The 24,737-nt window shown below is 40.0% G+C and overlaps 1 protein-coding gene across 5 annotated transcripts in view; it reads right to left on the bottom strand.

Moving 5' to 3' along the window:
* melt (melted) overlaps positions 1-24,737 on the bottom strand; it is a 611,799-nt gene that overhangs the window by 166,941 nt on the left and 420,121 nt on the right. The window lies entirely within an intron of this gene.

Here is a 24,737-nt window from a genome sequence, read left to right as displayed (position 1 = left end):
ACTCCAAAACAACTTCAAACAACTTTGAACTACCTATAAATGTTAAAAACAGCATAGCAGCAGCAGTGCCAATTGTTGGGTAGGAGATAAACATTCACGATTTCTATTATAACATGAACTTTTGACCTCAAAACCAAACACCACCTCATAAGTGTACAGTCTATTCATACTTGCGAGTCTGCACAGTCACAAATTGACAGATGGAGAAATTTTGCAGGTACCTGAAGAATCTATGAAGATTGCAAAATGAAAATGAGACTTATGTTGGTTTCTGTAACAGTTTATTGTTCAGAATATGTGAACATACAGGAAGTAAGGAGTGGTCTGTGGATGATATTTTTGTTTAGGTTATGAGTCCATAGACTGGTTTGATGCAACCCTCCAAGCAACCCTATCATGTGCTAAAATTTTCATTTCTACGTAACAAGTATATCCTACTTACGAAGGTCGATCGAATATAAAAAGGATTTTTGTTCCTGAACATCAACAGTTGGTAAGACTGGCCCCGCGCTTCTGCTATGCTTAGGCGGGACCGTTAGGAGTGGGGAGTGTGTGCTGTTAGATATTTCCCGCCATTTAGTCAGTAATGCTCATGATATCGGAGCAACAGGTGCACCCCTCCACTGCGCAATGCATAATTATAAAATGTCTTGCACGTGAACGAGTAACAGCAGCAGAAATATGCCAGAGATTGACTGCACAGTTCGGTGATCAAACATTGTCAAGGACGTGTGTGTTTTCCTGGCATAAAAAGTTCAAGGAAGGATGTGAACGTGTGGAAAATCAGCAACACGATCGCCGTCCTTGGACCAGCCTTACAGGCGAAAATATTGTGTGGTTAAAGACACATTGACGACGATCGACGGGTGACAGCATCAGAAATTGCAGAACAAGTTGGAATCAGTTATGAGAGCTGTCAAGCAATCATCACAAATGACCTACAGTTCTGTAAAGTGTGTTCCAGGTGGGTCGCTCACCTTTCGACCGAGCTGTTCGGAGGTCTGTCAGAGGCTTACAACAAGGTTTGTAGTAGCAGTCAAAGGGGTAAGTGAACACACACTGTTAGATCACTGTAAAAGCACATTAACACACAACATTATTCACGTAAATTTCCTTTGTTACAGACGCACCATCATTCAAATATTGTGAAAGAAACAAATCAACACCTCAAGATTTTGGATTGACGTCCCTTTCGACTAAACCCTCATAAATACAAACTACTACCAAAGGAAAATCTGATCGTCAAAACAAGACTAGATATACTAGATAGACTATGATAAAACAGGACTAGTTTGATGAAACTACCTAATTCAGCATTTTACTGTTCAAAACTAATAAATTACAGTAGCAAGCCTCAAAATTAATACCTGAAGCAGAATTCCAACGTATCCAAGATTTTTATCTTCAGACACCAATAAGTTTTAATAAAAATTACGACTCAAATTTTAACATAGAAGTCAAATTACAATTGTTTTTAATAAACTAGAACTTTGGGAAAACAATTTTAGCCAAATTTTCAACATTTTGAAGATACTGTGTTTTGGACGTCAATGTCTTTAGAATTAACGGATATTCCAATTTTAGTATAGTCATTCATATCGTTAAACTATTAATGTGTTCACAAATTCCTATGTTTATGTATTTTATTACTTAATTTTAGAATTAATTAAGCACAAATTTGTCAAAGCAAATCAAAAATGATAGGTCTTAACCTTGAGATGATTACATAGGCTGAGGATGCTCGAAATCAAGTGAAACATTTCCCTATAAAATAGTGTTGTAGCATTATGATTTTCTAACAACATAAAACCAAATTGTATTGAAAAGGTGGAATAAAAAATCACAATATTGTAAGCAGATTATAAGTGGTATGTTCCGAGCTGTCAGCGGAGAGATGGCGTGGAATGACATTTGTAGACGAATGATCACAATTTGAAGATAAGGTGAGAATTCAAGAGGACAAATTGGGGAAAATATTCATCTGTAGGAAGGGGAGTTAGGGATTGGAATAACTTACCAAGGGAGTTGTTCAATAAATTTCCAATTTCTTTGAAATCATTTAAGAAAAGGCTAGGAAAAGGGAATCTGCCACCTGGGTGACTGCCCTAAATGCAGATCAGTATTGATTGATTGAGAAAGATAATTCTTTCTCGTATATAAGTTTCATTGTGTTCAATAAATAATTGTTGAATAAAAAAAGTGGTGCATTAGTTTCTGAGCTACCCTTGTAGAATGTAATGATTACAATTTTATTTCAAGAAGTAAATTAGAAGTAAACATTACATTTTGTAAGAAGGAACAATTGTAATTAAAAATTACTAGCAATGTAATCGTTCCAATCATTCAATTGCTTTTACTCAATTACCTCCCAACTCTGTCAATAAGAATGTGTACTACAATCAGACAACAGCAGCAAATACACACGGGGGGAGATTCTCACTTCAGTAAGTATCAGTGTGTTGCTACACCAAGGCCAATCCGGAGATGACATAATACAAATGCTTCTCTCCGAGAACTCCCAAGGGAAGTTTTCCATATCTTCGTAGTTACGTTATCGATCTCAGCTTATTTGAAAAAGGGGTGGTCTGCCACTCCATCTCCCAAGGGGACATCACCAAATGTCTCAGCTGAGAACGAATATCACTGGCTGGAATGGGGCAATGTGACCGCCTCCATTTTTTTCTTCAATTGGCTTTACATCACTGATCGCCTCCTTGTTAGCCATATCAGCTAAGTCATTTCCCGCTACACCCATGTGGCTTAGGAGCCACAAGAACGTGATTCCGGTGCTAGCACACCAATACCCGACTGAATGGTGCCAAGGGAAACTTGCATCACTAGATTGTAACAAGCTCAAGGAGTCACTACACACCAAGAAGTGCCGGAGTTTATTGGATATTTGCAGAGCTTTAAGGATAGCATAGAGCTCTGCTATGTACACACTACAGGTTTCCGGTAGAGGAAAGGGAAACCTCTTATTATCGACAATGAACGCACAGCCTATTTTTGCTTCTGCGCTCGTATCATTTGTTCAAACAAGTACTGAATCTGGATACCAGCCAACAATGGACAGGAAGTGTGTCAGATAAATGGAAGATTCAGTGTTCACTTTTGGGCTGGTATACAGATCCAGGATTATTTCAGGTTGTCGTATTAACCACGGAGGTACCTTACTTGGTCTTCTAACAACACAAGGAACTGAAGGTACATCAAACGATCTGCGACTATTATACAAGTGTATACCAAACTGCTGCGATGCTTGTGGATAAGCAGCGTACAGCCGATGGTTTCCTTTATGGAATACACAGGGATAGCTTGGGTGAAGTAGCAGCCGTCACAAATATGCAGCATAGGACAATAGCATTTGTTGGTACCTCAGGTGTAGAGGCAGCACACGAGATTCAGCGATCAGGGTAGCAATGGTGCTTGTACAGAATGCCCCGTTGCCAACCTAACTCCGCTGTGGTAGATGCTATTCAGTTTCACAAGGATGCTTTGCCATGCTGATCCATATGCTGCACTGCTGTAGTTTAACCTGCATAAAGTTTGTGCACTATAAAATCTTAAGAGCACAATGCGGACTGCCCCCTCATGTAGAGCCACTAAGAAACTTCAAAATATTCAGTTTTTTAGCGCATTTCTCTTAACTGATGCACATGTGGCTCCCATAATAATTTACTTTCAAAAAGGTGCCCAAGAAATCGGTATGTGTTATCCCTACAGGAAGAGTGATCCCCACCAAATAAAGCTGAGGACGGAGGTGAAGAGTACGCTTCTGGCAGAAGTGAACAACAGACGTCTTTGTAGTTGAAAACCGAAAGTCATGTTCCAAGGTCCATCATTCCACTCTCCTAATAGCTTGGTGTAATTGTCGCTCTACGAATGCCATACTTTGTGTGCTATAACGCAGACCACAATCATCTACATGTAGCGACAGTATTACTCCTAAACCAGCAGCAGCGACAATAACATTTATGCCAATTGCAAACATAGTGACACTGAGAACCAATCACTGTGGGAGTCTATTTTCCTGAACATAGTACTGTGGATATGTCCTCCCTACTCGGACACAGAATATACGGAGGGACAAAAAATTCGCAATAATGACCGGCAAGTTACCTTGGAATTTCCTTTGATGCAGGACTGAAAGGATGCCATGTCAACATGTGGTGTCATAGGCCTTTTCTAAATCAAAGAAAACAGCCAACAAATGCTGTTTTTGGCAAAATGCATCCTGGATAGAAATCTCCAGGTGTACCAAGTGGTCAGTGGTGGAGCAGGCAGCTCGAAAACCATCCTGGTACTCAGACAAAAGTCCTCTTTTCTCCAAGTACCACCCAACCACCCTCCCAAATATCAAATAGTTTTCACAGACAGTTAGTGACACAAATAGTTTTGTAACTTCCTGCATGCTTAGGATCTTTGTCAGGCTTGAGGAGGAGAATTACTATTCCCTCTCGCCATTGTGATGGAAGTAAATAGAGAGATGGATAATATGCCTAGTCAATATTATGTATTGGTTACCCTAAATTATTTTGCAAACCATATCGAACAGCGTTACCACAGTTGTCCGTAAGTGGTACTCCCATATATTATAGACAGAACATAAGGAATCTTGGTATAATATTTGACAAACATCTGTCCTGGGCCCTGTTTCATAAAACTAACTAATAATATTAGCTAATAATATTAGAACTCATAAAAATAATTATTAGTTAACCAAATTCTGTTTCATAAAGATGTACACATGACTAATAAAATATCTTCACTAATAATATTAATTCTTAGTCAGCTGATACAAATGGAGGTTAGAATCGGTCTGTTGCATACATTTTTGGTTTGGGTTTGTTCCTAGCAGTAGGCTAATGCTTGACTGCAACCGACTATTAATCCACACGTTCAAAAGGCTCACTTGATATTTTTGTTGTTTGACTTCAATACATATGAAAATGGACAAAAGAAGTGAAAATAATGTGAGAGAAGAAAGTTTCTTTGCGGAAAGTGACTGAGTTAAAGCGTCAACTATTTGCAGCCTTTTGTGCACTGTAACTCTCCTTGTTCCTTTTACTTTTTTATTTCATGTGCTCTTAAAAATCTCTGTTGAGATGGACTAGCAAAATCTTCGTTTACTACCCCCTGTTGGTGGGGGCGATAGAATAACAGCCACGGAATCCCCTGCCTGTCGTAAGAGGTGACTAAAAGGGGTCCCAGGGCTCTCAACTTGGGAGCGTGTGTTGGCGAACATGGGGCACTGAGATGAGTCCTGCCATTGCTTCAACTTACTTCTGCCACGCTCATTTTCATCAACCCCTCTGACCTCCTTTGTTCAACTCTTGTTCTTTTCCGACCCTGACAATATTAGGTTGCGAGGCCGAGAGAGTCTTTCATTTTCACGTCCTTCGTGGCCCTTCTTTCTTTAGCCGATACCTTCATTTTTCAAAATGTCGGATCCTTTCCATTTTTCTATCTGATTAGTGTTATTATAGATGATGGTTGCCTATTTGTAGCCTACTTCCTCTTAAAACAATAATCATCACCAGCATCATCTTGGTTTACTGGTGATATAAACCAAGATTTTGAAAGATACTTGGAGTGTCCGAGCAGAACTGCATTAGAGAAACACAGTGATACTGTGTATCACTACCAACCGCTGGAGTGCAATGCGAAGCTGCTATTTTAAGGTTATGCTTCATTCCTTGCAGTGGAACATTCTTTACCTACTAATCCTATCAAGCAAATACTCAAAAGTTATGTAATCTAACCTAAATCTCCCATTGTACCGATATTCATATGTTTGTTACATGTCAGTACAGGCTCTTTTTGACGTAACATTTATTGAACGGTGAATACCTACACTCGTTCCTTATCACTATTTGTATCAGAGTCGACCATTTCAGTGATCTTCATGATTTTATGCCAAAATATTAAAATACCGCTCACTTTGGTTTCACTAATAATATAAATTATGAGTCAAAATACACTCATGGAAATAATCCTAATAATATGAGTAACTTTTATTAGTCATGTTGTCTATGAAACAATTTACTAATATTATTAGGAACATCTACTAATAATTTTGACTCAATCTAATAACTAATATTATTAGCTAATAATTTCATGAAACATAATACTACTATTATTAGTTAATATTATTGGTTTCTTACCAATAATATTAGTGAAAGATGTTTTATGAAACAGGGCCCTGGTCTGCCCAAACTATCTCTGTGTAGAAAAATATATGGAACACTACACTGTCTCAGTAAATTCAAATTCACTTTCCCTTTTTCACTAAAGAATATTCTTGTTGAATCATTCGCATTACACCATTTTGATTATTGTGATATAGGTACTTTACAACAACCTAGGAGTAGACTGGGGAAGGAAATCACAGTGTACTCAGAATGCTTGTGTAAGATTTATCTGTGGACTTCGTAGTGCTGACCGTGTCACACCATCTTACACACGGCTCGGGTGGCTTCGCCTGTAAGAATGACTCACACTTCATACTCTTTGCTTTTTATATAATATTTTTAAAATTTCTCAACCAGCCTATCTCCATAATCGTATTCTATTCTATCAAGCTCCTTTCCACAGTCCATATCACCCAATCCTGCAGCACCATGTGTTTATCCCTTCCTGTACAAAGAACAAGCAATCTACACTAAATCATTCACCATTACCACAGCTCGACAATGGAATTTCTTACCAGTGGACATCAGAAGCATGTCCAGCAGCTCAGCTTTTATACATGCCTGTGTCGAAATACTAGGTAAAAATGCATGAATCATCAAGTTTTGACCTGAAAACACCTCTTCCTAACGCCTCCTCATCATTATTTCCCTCTTCATTTCACAGATCATATCCTCATCATCATCATTTCTTCTTCCTCTTCTCTTCAGCTATCTCTGTCTGAAGGATGTACTGATGATGGCTTCATCCCGAGTAAAATATTCTGGAGGTAAAGTAGTCCCCCATTCGGATCTCCGGGTAGGAACTACACGAGACAGGGCAATCATCACGAAGGTGGACACTGATATTCAAGTTGGAGCGTGGAATGTTAGAAGTTTGAATCATTGTGGTAGGTTAGAGAATCTGAAAAGGGAGATGGATAGAGTAAACTTAGATGTAGTTGGTGTAAGTGAAGTACATTGGCAGGAAGCGCACAATTTTTGGTCAGGTGACTACAGAATTCTCAACACAAAATCAAACAGGGGAATTGCTGGAGTTGGTTTAATAATGAATAAGAAAATAGGACAGCGGGTAAGCTACTTCGACCAGCATAGTGAAAGGATTATTGTTGTCAAGATGGACACCAAGCCAATGCCCACCATAATAGTACAGGACTATATGCTTACTAGTTCAGCGGATAATGAACAAATCAAAGGAATGTACAAAGAGATAGAATATTTAATATAATATATACAAGGTGACGAGAATCTAATTGTGATGGGAGACTGGAATGCAGTGGTAGGCCAAGGAAGAGAAGCTAACATAGTAGGAGAATTTGGATTGGGACAAAGGAATGAAAGGGGAAGCCGGCTGTTTGAATTCTGCACCGATCATAATTTTGTCCTTGCTAACACTTGGTTCAAACACCATAAACGACGGCTGTATACATGGACGAGACCTGGAGACGCTGGAAAGTATCAAATAGTCTTCATTATCATTAGGCAGAGATTCAGAAACCAGGTGTTGGATTGCAAAACTTTCCCAGGAGAGATGTGGACTCTAGCCACAACCTGTTGGTCATGAAATGCTATCTGAAATTGAAGAAATTGAAGAAAGGAAGGAACGCAAGGAGATGGGATCTAGACAAGTTGAAAGAAAAGAGTGCGAGAGATTGTTTCAAGGAACATGTAACACAAAGACTAAATGGAAAGGTTGAAGAGAACACAGTAGAGAATGTATGGACAGTCATGAAGAATGAGATCAGTAGGGAAAGAAGACAAGTCAGAAAGATGACAGGAACATGTCCAACAGTTGTATCAAGGTAAAGAACTAGATGACAGGGTTCTGGAACAAGAAGAGGCAGTTGATGGTGATGACATGGGAGACCCAATTTATAAGGTCAGAATTTGACAGAGCTTTGGGAGACCTAAGTAGGAACGAGGCACCAGGAATTTGTGACACACCCTCAGAATTACTGTTTGCCTTAGGAGAAACCAGTATGGAGAGGTTATTCCGTTTAGTGTGTAAGATGTATGATACAGGAGAAGTGCCATCCGATTTTCGGCAGAATGTTATAATACCTATTCCCAAGAAAGCCGGTGCTGACAAGTGTGAAAACTACCGCACCATTAGTTTAGTATCTCATGCCTGCAAAGTTTTAACACGTATTATTTTACAGAAGAATGGAAAGAAACTTGAAACTGAGTTGGGAGAAGTTAAATTTGGCTTTAGAAGAAATGTGGGAACACGTGAAGCAATCCCGACTTAACGTCTGATCTTAGAGGACCGAATTAAGGAAGACAAACACACGTACATGGCTTTCATAGATCTGGAAAAGGCATTCAATAATATTGATTAGATTGTTTGAGATTCTGAAGGTGATCGGGATTAGATACCGAGAACGAAGTATTATCTACAATCTATACAAAAATCAGTCTGCAGTGATAAGAATCGAAGGCTTTGAAAATGAGGCAGCAATCCAGAACAGAGAGAGGCAAGGCTGCAGTTTGTCCCCTGTCCTTTTCAATGTTTACATAGAACAGGCAATAAAGGAAATCAAAGAGGAATTTGGAAAAGGAATCAAAGTCTAACGAGAGGAAATCAAAACCCTGAGATTTGCCGATAATATTGTAATTTTATCCGACTCTGCAAAAGATCTGGAGAAATTGCTGAATGATATGGACAGAGTTTTGGAGAAGGAATATAAGAAGAAATAAAATAAGTAAGTCCAAAATAGGAGCCTCCGTGGCTCAGACGGCAGCGCGTCGGCCTCTCACCGCTGGATACAGTGGTTCAAATTCCGGTCACTCCATGTGAGATTTGTGCTGGACAAAGCGGAGGCGGAACAGGTTTTTACTCCAGGTACTCCTGTTTTCCCTGTAATCTTTCATTCTGGCAACACTCTCCATTCTCACTTCATAGCATCTATCAGTCATTCATAAATCACTTTGGGAGTGGCGACCCCATCCTCCTAATAGCCTATATCTGATTCATTCATTACATCCCTGACCCGGTCAATAACTGGAAAACAGGTTGTAGATTTTCATTTTAAAGTCCAAAATCGAAGTAATGGAGTGCGGTCGAACAATATCAGGTGATGCAGGAAATATTAGATTACGAAATGAAGTCTTAAAGGAAGTAGATGAATATTGTTACTTGGGTAGTAAAATAACTAATGATTGTAAAAGTAAAGAGGACATAAAATGCAGACTAGCACAAGCAAGGAAGGCCTTTCTTAACACATTGTTGTCCGGGCGCACGCTACTCCATTCTTTCCTGTGGACCGGCAACAGAAGCACACCAGCTTGAGAAGTAGGATGAAATATAAATACATGTAGTGAGGTATTGCGTGAAGCAGCTGCACTTGTGCAAAGGAACTTGACAAGCCAGGCAGATGTACCTTATGTCTTCGCACTTCTTGTGCGCAGCGCATGCTCTGCAGGGCTTCCGAGGGTACTTTTTCCTTTCACCACATTTATATATTTCCATTTCTGGGATTTGGAGGAGGTTTTATACCTCCCGGAATTTTGTTCATAATAGATATTTGCTTGTTCCACAAGAAGCTGAAGCAAGTCATCACGTAGGGAACAATCTACTACCTCTCACGTAGGGAACGATCTACTACCTCCGGGATACTCGCGGAATTATTGGCCGTATAAGTGAGGCCTGTAAAACATATAAAATGTTCTAGGACTCGGTTTTCATCCTTATTTGTTCATCCATCAACCTCACTGTCACTACTATCACTGGCATCTCCACTCGTATTACTGTCGCCGTCAAGAGACTCGTCTGAACTGAATGTCGCACTTTCACTTGCACACGTATATTTTGATGTTGATGGACACACATCTTCACAATCACTAATACTTACATTTTCGCAACCAATAGGAACATCAGATAAACTATCACCATGGAATTCTCCAAATATTTCATCATCGTTCAAGCTGTCTTTGCTACGGCGCGCCATGCTGACACCTGACAATACACTCGGTCAGGCAGTACCTACTGAGTGTTATGAAACCATACTTCCTGTGCTGAAAGCATAGTCAAGGAAAAATATATCTATCAACATTCCGATCGACAAAGTATTTAGAATTTAGTTTGTAAATGACACGATTAATAAACGGCGGAGAGGGTGAAATCACACAAGAATGAAGCAATGTGAGAAAACGTTAAGTTACGTAGCCGGTCGCCCGCGCACCAATACGAAACTATGTTAATTAATGTAGCCCGTCATTAGTGTGTTAAGAAAAGAAATGTGTTCACCTCAAACATTGATATAGGAATTAGAAAGATGTTTTTGAAGACTTTTGTCTGGAGCATGGCATTGTATGGAAGTGAAACATGGACGATAACTAGGTCAGAAAGAAAGAGAATAGAAGTGTTTGAAATGTGGTGTTACAGAAGAATGCAGAAGGTGATATGGGTCGACAGAACCACAAATAAAGAGATACTGAATCAAGTTGGTGAGAGGAGACTGATTTAGCTAAATTTCACCAGAAGAAGAGATATAATGATAGGGTAATAATAAGGCACATCTTAAGACACCCAGGACTTGTACAGATGGTTTTTGAGGGAAGTGTAGGTGGTAAGAATGGTAGGGATAGACCATGATACGAATATGACAAACAGATTAGAGCAGATGTAGGATGTAGTAGTTATGTAGAAATGAAAAGGTAGCACAGGATAGAGTGGCATGGAGAGCTGTATCGAACCAGTCTATGGACTGATGACACAAACAACATGATTTGTTTATTTACGTGTGATGACTTTTACTAATACTGTTACTGTTATAATTGTTAATATTGTTTTCATATCATTGTCATCAGTAGTTATTATTAACAGTGTTCAAGGTTAAGACTGGTTAAGTGTCAGAAAGGGAGTACATCCTTAACTCTGCCAAAATAAATAAAACATGTTCATCATCATCATCATTTCCCTTTATCCAGCTGTAGCTGGGTAGGGGCAAATATGGTTCCTCTCCACTTTCTTTGGTCTTTCCACCACTCCTCCTCCAACACTGTGTCCCAGTCCAGGTTTCTTTCAATACTGCGTTGGATTGTATCCTTCCATCTCAATCGTGTTCGTCCACGGCCTCTCCTTCCTTGGATTTGCATTTCCATCACCTTTTTTGCCATTCTTTCGTCACTCATTCCCTCTATGTGCCCAAACCATCTTAGTCGGCTCTTCTCTATTCTATCATTTATTTTTTCCACTCAAATTTCTTCCCGGATTTTCTCATTCCTTATTTTGTCTCTTCTACTCTTCTGTATCATACTCCTCAAGAACATTTCGGCTGCCTGTATTCGACTCTCATCCTTCTTTGTCACTGTCCAAGTTTCTGCTCCGTAAGTTGTTATGGGTACGTAATACATCTTGTACATAGTATCCTTTGCTTCCATTGGCACATCTTTGTCCCATAACATGTTTCTTACACTATGATAGAAACAGCTTCCAGCTTGAATCCTCTTATTAATCTCAGCATCCAGTCGAGCATTCTCCATTAATTCACTCCCCAGGTATTCGAATGTTTCCACTACTTCGAGGGGCTTATCTGCACGTCTAATCTGACCTTTCCCTTCTTTCTCCTCTCTAGTCATAACAAGAGTTTTACTCTTTTCTACACTTATTTTCAGTCCACATTCTTCGATCTTCCCATTCCCCACATTCAACTATTCTTGAACCTTCCTGTTGTCTTCTCCCCAAATCACAATATCATCTGCAAATAATAACATGTTCATTTCTCTTCCTCCATATGCTGCTTTTGTTGTTCTCATGATGTCATCCATTACTATTGTAAACAGGATTGGTGATAGAACACTTCCCTGTCTCAGCCCACTAGTTATTTTGAACCAACTTGTCCTGCCAACTTGTGTTTGCATGCAACTACAACACTCCTTATACAATGCCATGATCATTTTTATTAATCCCTGTCCAATTCCTTTTTGCACTAGACTGTCCCAAACTTTAGTCCTGGGGACACTGTCATATGCCTTTTCAATGTCAATGAAAGTCATCACCATATCATTCCCGTACTCCCACTGCTTTTCCATCAGTTGTCTCATAATGAAAATGGGCTCTATTGTTGACCATCCACTTCTGAAACCAAACTGATTTTCCTGTATCTGATTCTCAACCCTCAACCTTATTCTACTTTCCAGTATCCTTTCCATGATCTTAGCAACATGGGATATTAGAGTAATTCCCCTGTAGTTCTTAAAAACTTTCTTATCTCCTTTCTTGAAAATTGTGATGATTATTCCTTTTTGCCAATCCTCCGGGACCTCCTTATTCTCCCAGACATTCCTGAGAATCCGATATGTCCACTGCAGGCCTACAGCTCCAGCTGCCTTTATCATCTCCACTGAAATTTCATCTATTCCAGCAGTTTTTCCATTCTTCATCTTTCTTACTGCCATTTCAATTTCATTCAATGTAATTTCTTTATCCATTTCTTCATCAACTAATTGCCTTTCCTGGTCGTCCACTGAATGACTGTCATCAGTTCTTATGTTCAGCAGCTTCTGAAAATATTCTCTCCATCTATTTCTTATTTCTTCTGGCTTTGTTAATATTATGCCACCTTCATCCTTCACAAATCTGGTGTTTACTTGGTCTCTCTTTTTGTTTCTTAAGATACCATACAGTAATTTCTTGTTGCCCTGCATATCATCTCTCAATTTCTGTGTGAATAAGGCCCAGCTTTTCCTCTTTTCTTCCTCCACTACTTTCTTGGCCAAATTCTTTGCCTCCACATATTTTCTTCTACTCTCTTCAGTCTTAGATGTTTTCCATGCTTTCCATGCCATTTTCTTTTCCTTCAATTTAATCTTTACCCTATCATTCCACCAGTGTGTCTCTTTGTCTTTCACATTTCCTGATGTTCTACCACATACCTTTTCTGCACATCCAACCAGTGCTTCCTTAAATCTTTTCCATTCATCTTCAACATTCCCCACCTCCGTCCTGGGTACCAAGGGTATTATTTCCCTTTGAAATTCTTCTTGTATGCTTTTCTCCTTCAACTTCCATACTTCAATTCTTTTCTCTCTTCTTAATGCGGGCTTTTCAATCTTTCCAACTTTCAATTTTCCTATCACAATTCTATGATCTCCACCAAAGGCTTCTTCAGGCATGGCTGTTACATCTAAAAGGTTCTTCCGGTGTTCTTTCTCTATGATTATATAATCAATCATGGTCTTTGTTCGTCTGTCTCCCCAACCATACCTTGTAATCTTCTGACTGTTCTTCTTCCTAAACCATGTGTTTCCAACAATCATTTGATTACCTTACCTTACCTATGGCGCGACGGCCTGTTTTCGGGTCATGGCCTCCCCAGTTGCTCTCCGCCAAATTTGTCGATCTCGTGCAGCTGCTCTCCAATTCCGGATCTTGAGGATATGTGCTGCGTCCTGATGTACACCATCTTCCCATCTGTTACATGGCCTTCCCACAGGCCTTCCTCCTCCAAAGTCTCCTAAGAATACCTTCTTTGGGATTCGGTGTTCTTCCATCCTAATTAGATGACCTGCCCATTTAAGTCTCTTCATTCGAATGGCATGCGACAGGGGTGCCTCCCCATACAGGGAATATAGTTCATTGTTATATCTAATTCTCCATTCCCCTTGTATGCATATGGGTCCATAAATTCTCCTCAGGATTTTCCTTTCGAAGCCTTCTACGCGGCTTTCTTTGGGAGGGTCCACGTATCACTTCCATACATCACTATACTGCGAATGAGGGTTTTGTATATAATAACTTTTAAGCTCTGGTTTATATCTCTACTTCTGAAAAGTGGTAGTACTGCAAAGTATGCTCTGTTGATGATGATGATGATGCTTTTTGTTTAAAGGGGCCTAACATTGAGGTCATCGGCCCCTAATGGTACGAAATGAAATGACAACAAAAAATTCAAAATCATCCACTGAACAAGAGAAAAAAAATCGTCATGAAGAAGGAATGGATGGACATGAAGCAAAAAAAAAAACCAACAAAAAACGAGCAAACAAAAAAATTAGTGGATTCAACTAAAAAAAAAAAGGATCATATATAATTTATTACTGACCAAGGGACCACTCATAAAGCAGAATCCTGAATTGAGGATGCTTGATGTCTAAAGGGGTGCAAAATCCACGTCTAAGGCCCCACAGAATGGTACATGTCGCAAGTAAAGTAGAACCATGCTATTTGTCATGTTGGGGTACTAATCAAAAGTAGTGAAGACTCACAGTGTTACAAGTAACTAATCTCATGATTAGACCCGTATTTAAATTTTGCTATAAATGCTTACAATATAGTGATTATTTTAATCCACCTATTCAATACAAATTGGTTTTGTGTTGCTAGTTCATAATACAACAACACGAATTTACAGGGACATGTTTCGCTTTATTTAAGTCACAGTAACGTAAGAAAGACCACAAGACTTTGTAGCAGCAGTCAAAGGGATGCTTCACTCATTCTATTACCTCGAAAGAAACAAACAGCTACTCAAGATTTGGATAGAAGCCCCCCCCCTCTTAACTACAACTACATTAATACAATCTGCTACCAATGGATATTCAAGTCGCAATAAACAAGAACTAATAATTCTAATACTTTCACTGATCAAATCACCAAACTGCACAAGCCTCGAAAATTCTAGAAGTTGGTCTCCAATGGTTCCAAGATTTTAATTTTTAGAATATCAATTCGACTCAAATTACACATGGAGTCAAATCATACTTGTTTTTAAATAATTGCATTGGAGATCACAATTATTAACCAAATTCTCAATATCGGAAAATACTGTGTTCCAGAAATCAATGGATTTTAGAAAAAATGGCTCCTATATTTTAACCTTCAGTTTATATTTATGACTCAAATTTAAAGCCATATTACAGTTGATTCAATCAACCAGAGCATTGTGAAAACAATTTTAGCCAAATTTTCAAATTGTAGTGACTATGTTTTGGACGTCAATATATTTTAGAATTAAGGGTTACTCCAATTCAACATTGTAATTGTGAAAACAATTTTAACCAAATTTTTAAATTGTAGTTTCTATGTTTTGGACGTCAATGTATTTTAGAATTAAGGGTTACTTTAATTCAACATTGTAATTCATATTGTCATACTTTTAATGTGTACATAACCGAGCTGGATAGCTGCAGTCGCTTAAGTGCGGCCAGTATCCAGTATTCGGGAGATAGTAGGTTCGAACCCCACTGTCGGCAGCCCTGAAAATGGTTTTTCCGTGGTTTCCCATTTTCACACCAGGCAAATGCTGGGGCTGTACCTTAATTAAGGCCACGGCCGCTTCCTTCCCACTCCTAGCCCTTTCCTGACCCATCGTCACCGTAAGACCTATCTGTGGTAATACTAAATTCCCATGAAGGGAATTAGATATTTTTCCACCAATAGAGCATATCAAAAATCAGATCAAAAATTGGATGTATGGCTTTTCCGGCGTTTGCTCTATTAACCAGCATTTCGTCTTAGGTCTGACACTAGACTCGTCAGAGTGGGATGTGTCAGACCCTACCCACTGATGCTGGGGTGTATGCAGGTGAACTTATCAGAAGCTTCTTATGTAGCACAGTCTGATAACTGCATACGGGAGATAAAACTCCACAATGGAATTAATGCCCGCCTAGCAATTCCAAATGGTAATTACCATTTGGAATTGCTAGGCGGGCATTAATTCCATTGTGGAGTTTTATCTCCCGTATGCAGTTATCAGACTGTGCTACATAAGAAGCTTCTGATAAGTTCACCTGCATACACCCCAGCATCAGTGGGTAGGGTCTGACACATCCCACTCTGACGAGTCTAGTGTCAGACCTAAGACGAAATGCTGGTTAATAGAGCAAACGCCGGAAAAGCCATACATCCAATTTTTGATCTGATTTTTGATATGCTCTATTGGTGGAAAAATATCTAATTCCCTTCATGGGAATTTAGTATTACCATTTGGAATTGCTAGGCGGGCATTAATTCCATTGTGGAGTTTTATCTCCCGTATGCAGTTATCAGACTGTGCTACATAAGAAGCTTCTGATAAGTTCACCTGCATACACCCCAGCATCAGTGGGTAGGGTCTGACACATCCCACTCTGACGAGTCTAGTGTCAGACCTAAGACGAAATGCTGGTTAATAGAGCAAACGCCGGAAAAGCCATACATCCAATTTTTGATCAGACCTATCTGTGTCGGTGCGACGTAAAACAACTAGCAAAAAAAAAAAAAAATGTGTACATAATTCCTATGTTTTTTACATATTATTACTAAACATGGATTTATACTCAAGCAAAAAATTGGTAAAAACAATCCAAATATGACAGGTCTTAACCTTGAGACAATTATGTAGGCTGAAGATGCTTGCAAATAAAGCGAAACATGTCCCTGTAAATTTGTGTTGTAGTATTATGAACTAGCAACACAAAACCAATTTGTATTGAATAGGTGGATTAAAATAATCACTATATTGTAAGCATTTATAGACTCACAGTGTTCGACACAAGATGGTACTAATCACAAGTATTGTTCTTCGTACAGGTAACGCAGATCTATGGTGTTTCTCACACAATGGCGCCACTCATAGCCAACGCAAACCAATGAGTTTCCTCACCTAAGTGTACTAGGCACGGGTGCCGGCCCCACGGGCCCCGTGGTGTTCCTCACATAGTGGGTACTAATCACAGGCAACGCAGACCCATGGTGTCGCTCATATAGTGATACAACTCACAGGCAACGCCCAGATCCATGGTGTTTCTCACAATGGTACTAATCACGGGTACTGGAAACCCACAGGGGAACCACTCTCTGCTGCTACTAATCACAAACCTATTGTGTACCAAATATAGTGGTACTACTCGTAAGTAAAGGCGACCCATGGTGTTCCCCACATGATGGTACTAATCAATAGTAGTTTCATGGTTCTGATACCAGCATCCCTTGGTCGCCCCTTTTAGTCGCCTCTTACGATAGGTAGGGGATACCGCGGGTGTATTCTACATGTGCGTCCCCCACCCGCAAGGGGTAGTGTGTTTGGTCCGCGAGAGGTATTTTATTTCCTTCAAGTCCGCCGGCAAGCCGATTAGGACCCCCTATCCGCCACTTGGGACACGCCACGTGGGAGTATCACCTCTCCCCCTGCTACGCCAGCGTAGTAGGTTTGTGGAAAGTATGCTCTGTTGGCAGCTTGAATTCTTGCCTGTATTTCCACCATTTCCTCATTCTTGTTGCTTAGATGTACACCAAGATATTTAAATTCATCCACTACCTCCACTTTGGATCCTTCAGGGACAAGTTGGTCATTTGTATACTTCCTTCTCCGAGCTCGCACCATTACCTTCATCTTTTGTTCATTGATTTTAAGTCCAATCTCTTTGCCTTCTCTACTCAAGTCTTCAAATGCTTCTTTAACTGTCCTTGTTGTTCTTCCCATCAAATTTATGTCATCAGCATATCCAACTAGTTGAGCTGTTTTGTATAGAAGTGTTCCACTGGTGTCCACCCTTAACTTTATAATCACTGATTCTAGTGCCAGGTTAAATAGAATTGGTGCTAAGCCATCTCCTTGCTTCAATCCCTGATTCACTTCGAAGAAGCTGCCTACTTCAGTCTGAATTTTCACTCCCACCATCGTATTTCTCATAGTCAATTCCACCAGTCGTACCAGCTTTTCTGGTATCTTGAACTCTCTTAATATCTCCATTAATTTATCCCTGTCAATAGAGTTGTATGCTTGCTGAAAGTCGATAAACATCTGTACCACATCTATGCCCCATTCCCAACACTTCTCCAACACTTGTTTCACAGTAAATATCTGATCAATAGTGGATCTTCCCTTCCGGAACCCTGCCTGGTATTCTCCTAGAATTTCTTCCGCCAGGGGTTCTAGTCTCTTCTTCAGAATGGAAGTGAACAGCTTATATACTGTACACAGCAGTGTGATCCCTCTATAATTGCTACATACCAACTTATCCCCTTTCTTGTATATTGGGCATATGATGCCTTTGCGCCAGTCTTCAGGCATTTCTTCTGTATTCCACACACTCACAATTAGATCATACATAGCTTCTTGTAGTGTGGTTCCTCCGTATTTCCACAACTCTGCAGGGATTCCATCGATACCTGGTGCTTTATTGTTTTTCAGTTGCTGTATGGCTTCTATCACTTCTTGCATAGATGGTGCTGTGACTTCTGATTCATTTGTCTCAGTGTTATTACTTGAGGTTGTTGGTGTTTTCCCTTTCATTTCTACTGGGTTCAGGAGGTGTTGGAAATATTCCTTCCATCTATCTTGGATCCCTTCTTTATCTCCCAAAAGCTATCCATTTCCGTCCTTACACATGTTTGTTCTTGCCTTGAATCCTTCTTTCACTTCCTTAACTTCTCTGTAAGCCATGTACCTATTATCTTCTTTAAATTCCTCCACTATTCTAGCCATTTTCTCATTTAATTTTCTTCTCTTCTTTCTTCGACATACATTCTTTACTTCTTTATTCTGGTTTTCAACTCTTGTTTCTTCACCCTTGTTGGTCTCTCTAGGTATGCTTCATATGCTTTATCTCTTTCTTCTATGGCTTTTTGGCATTCCTCATCAAACCATTCCTTTGTGTTCCTTTTGGGTACAATGTCTAGTGTGTCCTTTGCCACGGCCTTAACGCTTTCCTTCAGAGCAATCCATTTGGTCTCGACTGTTGCTGTTTGGTCCTTATTATATTTCTCTACCAGCACTTCTGCCATTCTTTTCCCGTATCTTTCTGATACTTCCTTATTCTTCAGTTCACAAGTATTGTACTTTTCTATCCAACTCATTCCTTCCTTTCTTGTTTTCATAATGCGGCACCTTAAGATTGCCTTAACCAGAAAGTGGTCGGAGCCACAACTTGTTCCTCTGAATGATCTGACATCCATGAAATTGGATGCCCATCTTTTCTCCATCATTACATGGTCTATTTGATTACAGGCCTTTCCATCCAAATATCCATGTTTGCTTGTGTACCTCTTTATGAGGGAAACAAGTTGACATCACTTTCATGTTTCTGCTGGTAGCAAGGTCAAGCAATCTCTGTCCATTATCATTAATATTGTTGTGTAAACTATGGATCCCTATTATTCCTTGATATATCTCCTCTTTCCCAATTTGTGCATTTAGGTCTCCTATTATCATCTTAGCATCGTTTGATGGGATTGAATCTAGCACTCGTTCCAGTTCAGCATAGAACTGATCCTTGACTATCTATTCCTTGTCTTCCGCTGGTGCATATACATTTACGATTGTTAAGTTGTAGAATCGCATTTTAACAAACAGTGTTGCCAATCTTTCATTTACTGCCAAAAACTGTAGTACATCATCTTTAGCTTGTTTTCGTACTATAAATGCTACTCCTCCTTCTTGTGCATTCCTTGACTTCCCACTACTGAATATTGTGTGGGTTTTGGTGTCCCAGATCTCATCCCTTCCTGACCATCTAGTTTCTTGTATGGCTGCTATGTCCACTTTGTTGACTTCTAGTTTCTGCATCAGTACTTTCAGTGCTCCGGCTCGTAGAAGTGTGCGTACATTCCATGTACCAATTGCGTAGTCCATTGCCTTTAGTTTAGCTCGTCGTCTATTAAATCCACCATTATGAGGCACATTCTGGGGCTTCGCAACAGTTTGTTTTCCGGAGCGAGGTTGTTAGCCTTGCTCCAACCACTAGCAATCCTGGAGGATCGATGTTTTCTCTTAGGGTTGTCTCCCTTAGCTGATTAGTCCCCATTTAAGCATCAGAACTTGCTTTCTGCCCTTACATGACTTAGCCGTGTACCTTAAAGAATGTACCCATTGCCCAGAGGCTACGGCGTGGACGTGCATGTATCGGACTTGGTAGGAATAAATGGCATTTCCTGTGTTTTTCTAGTACACTCCCATCAGCAAGAAGTGCACCCACAGGACCACATACTACCCCTTCGACCCTCCAATCATTTGATTCCTCATCCAAAAATCCACAACAACTCGCCTTCTGGATTTACATTTCCATATCCAAAGGGCCCTACAACATCTTCCTTTCCTTGTCTTTCCATTCTAACTTGTGCATTTAGATCTCCCATCAATAGCACTTCCTTATCTTCTGTCTCTCCACTTCCTCTAAGAAGTCCTCTAGATGCTCATCTATGCAACCAGTTTGTGGGACATACAACTGAAATAGATCTTTCACGCCATTTTCAAACTGGAGTCTCATCATCATCCTATCGCTGACGCATTTTGTATATTCCACATATTCTTGGATTTCTTTTCTAAGTATGATGGCCACTCCATTTTTAGCTTCAGGTCCTCCACTGTAATACAGCCTGTATCCTTCTCTCAGAGGAATCTCTCCTGTACCCCTCTTCTTGGTCTCGCACAGTCCAAGTATGGCTATATCTTTTTCTATCATGAAGTCAACATATTATTATTATTAAAACATTATTAAAACATTCACATAGGTCTTGCGGCGACGATGGGATGGGAAAAGCCTAGGAATTGGAAGAAAGCATTTGTCTGCTGTGAAAATAGGAAACCACGGAAAACCATCTTCAGGTCTGCCGACAGTGGGACTCGAACCCACTATCTCCCGGTGGGTTATTAGTACTTTGATGGAAATTCACCCTCTATCTAGATTCAGTTGAACACCCCAAGAACATGTAAGAGGTTATCCTCGCTAAGGTGTTTAAACATCTGGTAATGGACATTATATGTTCCGGGAGACGTGTCCTTGCAAAGCGCCAAGGCGATGTGATGTTTCCACTCCGTAAATGGCACACTATAGTCTTCTGAAGCTTGGGTGGCAAAACTAAGATGATTTTGTTCCGCCTTCCACTTCAGAGCCAGGAAATTAGGACGGTAATTCTCCGAACCAGACATATCTGCAATATTATTTGCTAGATGGTTAGCAACCATGAGTGGATCAGTGACAATACTAACTGCAATGGCAATTTTGGGTACCGAGGATGGTCCTCGTACCCCCAAAGTATGTCTGAGTTTAGTCCACACTTGAGATGACTGTGTATGTGACATCATGGGCAACACACATCTTTCCCATGAAGCTTTCTTACTCTATTGAATAAGAACCCATGCCTCAGCGTGGAGATTTTTTAATATTACCAAGTTGGCCACAGCAGGCTGCCTAGGATACCGTTTAAAAGCACGACATAGTTCTTTTATTGCTGCTGCAATTTCTTCATTCCACCAAGGAGCAAGCTTTCGTCGAGGAGTCACAGAATAAGATGGAATGGACTCCTCAGCAGCAGCAAGAATAATCTGTATGATGTACAGCAGCAGCAAGAATAACTAGTATGATGTATGTTATACTGTCGTCTACACTCCGGCTATTCGCATTGTTAAAGGTAGCAAGTGGTGTGAACTTTGGCCAATCAGCACATTTAGGAATCTATCGAGGAGGGGACACGGTGGATTTCTGATTCAACAAAGTAAGAATACTAGTGAAATGATCACTGTCACTGATCTCATCGTGTGCATCCCACCGAATCTGGGGAACGGGCACTTGGCTGCACACACTAATATGGAAGAAGGTGCTGTGCACTATGCTGAAATGCGTTGGTTCCCCTGTATTCAAAATGAATAAGTCCAGCTCTCTTGTTTACTGATCCAACTCTCTTCTTCTGGGGCAAGGCATTTCAGAGTCCCATAATGGATGATGGGCATTAAATTGTCTTACTTCCTTTTTTTTCATGTTGCTTTATGCTGCAACAACACTGAAAGGTCATATGGCAATGATGGGATTTTAAAAAAATGGCTAGGAGTGGGAAGGAAGTGGCTGTGGCCTCAATTAAGGTACAGCCCCAGGATTTGCTTGGTGTAAAATGGGAAACCACGGAAAACCATCTTCAGGGCTGCCGACAATGTGGTTCGAACCCACTGTCTTGCGAATCCAAGTTCACAGGTGGGAAATGATCTATAATATCAATTACATCATTGAAATTAACTCGTGAGAGTTCGCAAATGGAGTTTTCGTCCAGGCTCTGAATAATTATGAAAGTGTAATGTCATAGGATTGTACTCATGAGCTGTCCTCTCAATACCTTTTCCTCAACCTGTTGGCTAGTGGTGAAGGAAATTTTAGCCTGGCAAAGACCATGTCGCCAGTGTGATCAGGCTTTTCATGAACATGTGGAGCATTCATCTGTGTGCGACACGCAAGTTTCTCAGCGAGCCAGAGTTTTCATCCGTATCCAACTCCTTATATTAGAGAAATTATGCAAACATTTATGCTCAGTGTATAAATATTTCAGTAGTGTAGTGCTTTCTGACATTCTGTGTTGACATGGAAGAAGAAAACGAAAGAATTCGGAGACTACTGGACAGTGTAGAATGTGAGGACAGGCAAGAACGGCTAAATGCAAATAGGAAAGGTTCATTTCGAAGACAGTTATTTGTTGAAGAGACAGAAGAGATACCACTTAATGGAGTAAATGACGAGGATGATGATGATGATGATGATGCCAACGTGTTGGAAGACTGTGATTATGACTCCCATTCCAAAATTTCTGTTGATGAATTACGGGAAGAAGGTGAACTAGACGAGGAAGTAAATGCCATCTGGTGTATACTGGAATACATGGAACAACATACTGGAACATTCACGCACTGCCTAAAAATGTTAGGACTCTTGCTTGCAAAATAATATGAACCCATTTACCACAAGTGCAGAGACAAACTGTTGAAGCATGCACTCCACTAGATGTGTGGAAACTATTTTTTTAACTGATGGTATGGCGAGTGACATGACCAAATTTACAAACATTTGGATAGAGAAAAATCAAAGTAATTACTTGTGGGGAAAGAGGCACTGTGAACACAACAACTGCAGAAATTAAAGCTGTCTTTGGTCTCTTGTATATGTCAGGAATTCTGAAAGCTTCCTACATGAATAAGGAAGATCTTTGGGCATCGGATGAGGTGAGGAATTCCTTCGAAATTGTATGGCTCTCAAGTGTTCAAGTTCTTGCTGTGAGCTCTTACGTTATACAACATAAATAGCACAGAGGAATGCAATACATTTGATAAACTTGCGCCAATCTGAGAAGAGTTAAAGAAATTTGTGGAAAACTGCTAGTGGAATCATGTAATTAGTGAGTACTGCACTGTGGACAAAATACTGGAACCATTTCACAGAAAATTTGGTTTCAGAGTGTATTAGGAGTAAGCCAACAAAATATGGGATAAGGATATTCGCATTGACCTATCAAACAACTTACTACACTTTAAAAATGGAGATCTACAATGGTAAGCAACCAGCAGAACCCTACTCTGTTTGCAGTTCTTCAGTGTGGCAGAGAGGCTGATGCAACCAACATAAGGCGGTGGTCGAAATGTGACTGTAGACAATTGATACTGTTCATATCCTTTGGTAATCGAAATGTTACAAAACCATAATTTAACAATAGTTGGCACTCAAAGAACGAACAAAAGAGAGAAAGAACAGTGTATATATATTGGACTAAAGTTAATATTATATAGGACAATATTTAATGTAAATATGGTATGATGTTCGATCTCGGGATTTAGGGAAGGTTGACTGTGATGATGATTTTTTTTTTGGCTAGTTGTTTTACGTCGCACCAACACAGATAGGTCTTACGGCGATGACGGGACAGGAAAGGGCTAGGAGTGGGAAGGAAGCGGCCGTGGCCTTAATTAAGGTACAGCCCCAGCATTTGCCTGGTGTGAAAATGGGAAACCACGGAAAACCATTTTCAGGGCTGCCGACAGTGGGGTTTGAACCTACTATCTCCCGAATAATGGATACTGGCCACACTTAAGCGACTGCAGCTATCGAGCTCGGTGATTGTGATGATGTAACACTGATGAAGGGAGTTAAGGCTGCCGGAACATGTACATATAAAACAAGGTAAAAATCAAATACTGATAATATATTGACAGGGCGAATAAAACAATCACTCGTGTACATTATTGTTATGAGTCAATACAGACCAATTAAGGACCAATAATGGTTAAGTTTGTCGAATCAAAAGACAGATACCACCTTTGTTCATTCAATCTAAAAATAAGCCAGTAAAATGTTCCACCTTTGGATTTAAATCTGAATGTACAAAAGACTCTTACATTCCACGAAAGAACAAAGTGGTTTTGCTACTATCGTGTATGTGTACTAGTGACGACGTAGACCCCAACTCTGGAGATCCAATGAAGCCTGATATTTGAACATTTTACAATGGAATGAAGGTGTGGATACAGTGGATGAACTTAAAGCTACCTACACCGTTGCAAGGACAAGCAATGGATGGTCCTTGACCATTTTATATGGCCTTCTGAATGTGGGTGGAATAAACCGTTTCATCATTCTGAAAAATAATGTGAATGACACAGGAATGCTCAGGAGACTGTTTTAGAAATCTCTGGCAAAGGAATTGTGTAACGAGTACATGCAGCTATGACTGATGATGGAACTCTACCAAGAAAATCGCTAGCAAGAATGCAGGAGATTACTGGTGGATCACGAGAGCAAGAACATCCTCGTCTAGTTGATCACAGTGGCACAGGAAAATGTTTCAAATGAGACTCGAAGTACAGGCCC

Source organism: Anabrus simplex, chromosome 2 (genome assembly GCF_040414725.1).
Source record: "Anabrus simplex isolate iqAnaSimp1 chromosome 2, ASM4041472v1, whole genome shotgun sequence".
In the NCBI taxonomy this organism is placed as follows: domain Eukaryota; kingdom Metazoa; phylum Arthropoda; class Insecta; order Orthoptera; family Tettigoniidae; genus Anabrus; species Anabrus simplex.
This window is presented reverse-complemented; position numbering and strand designations above follow the sequence as displayed.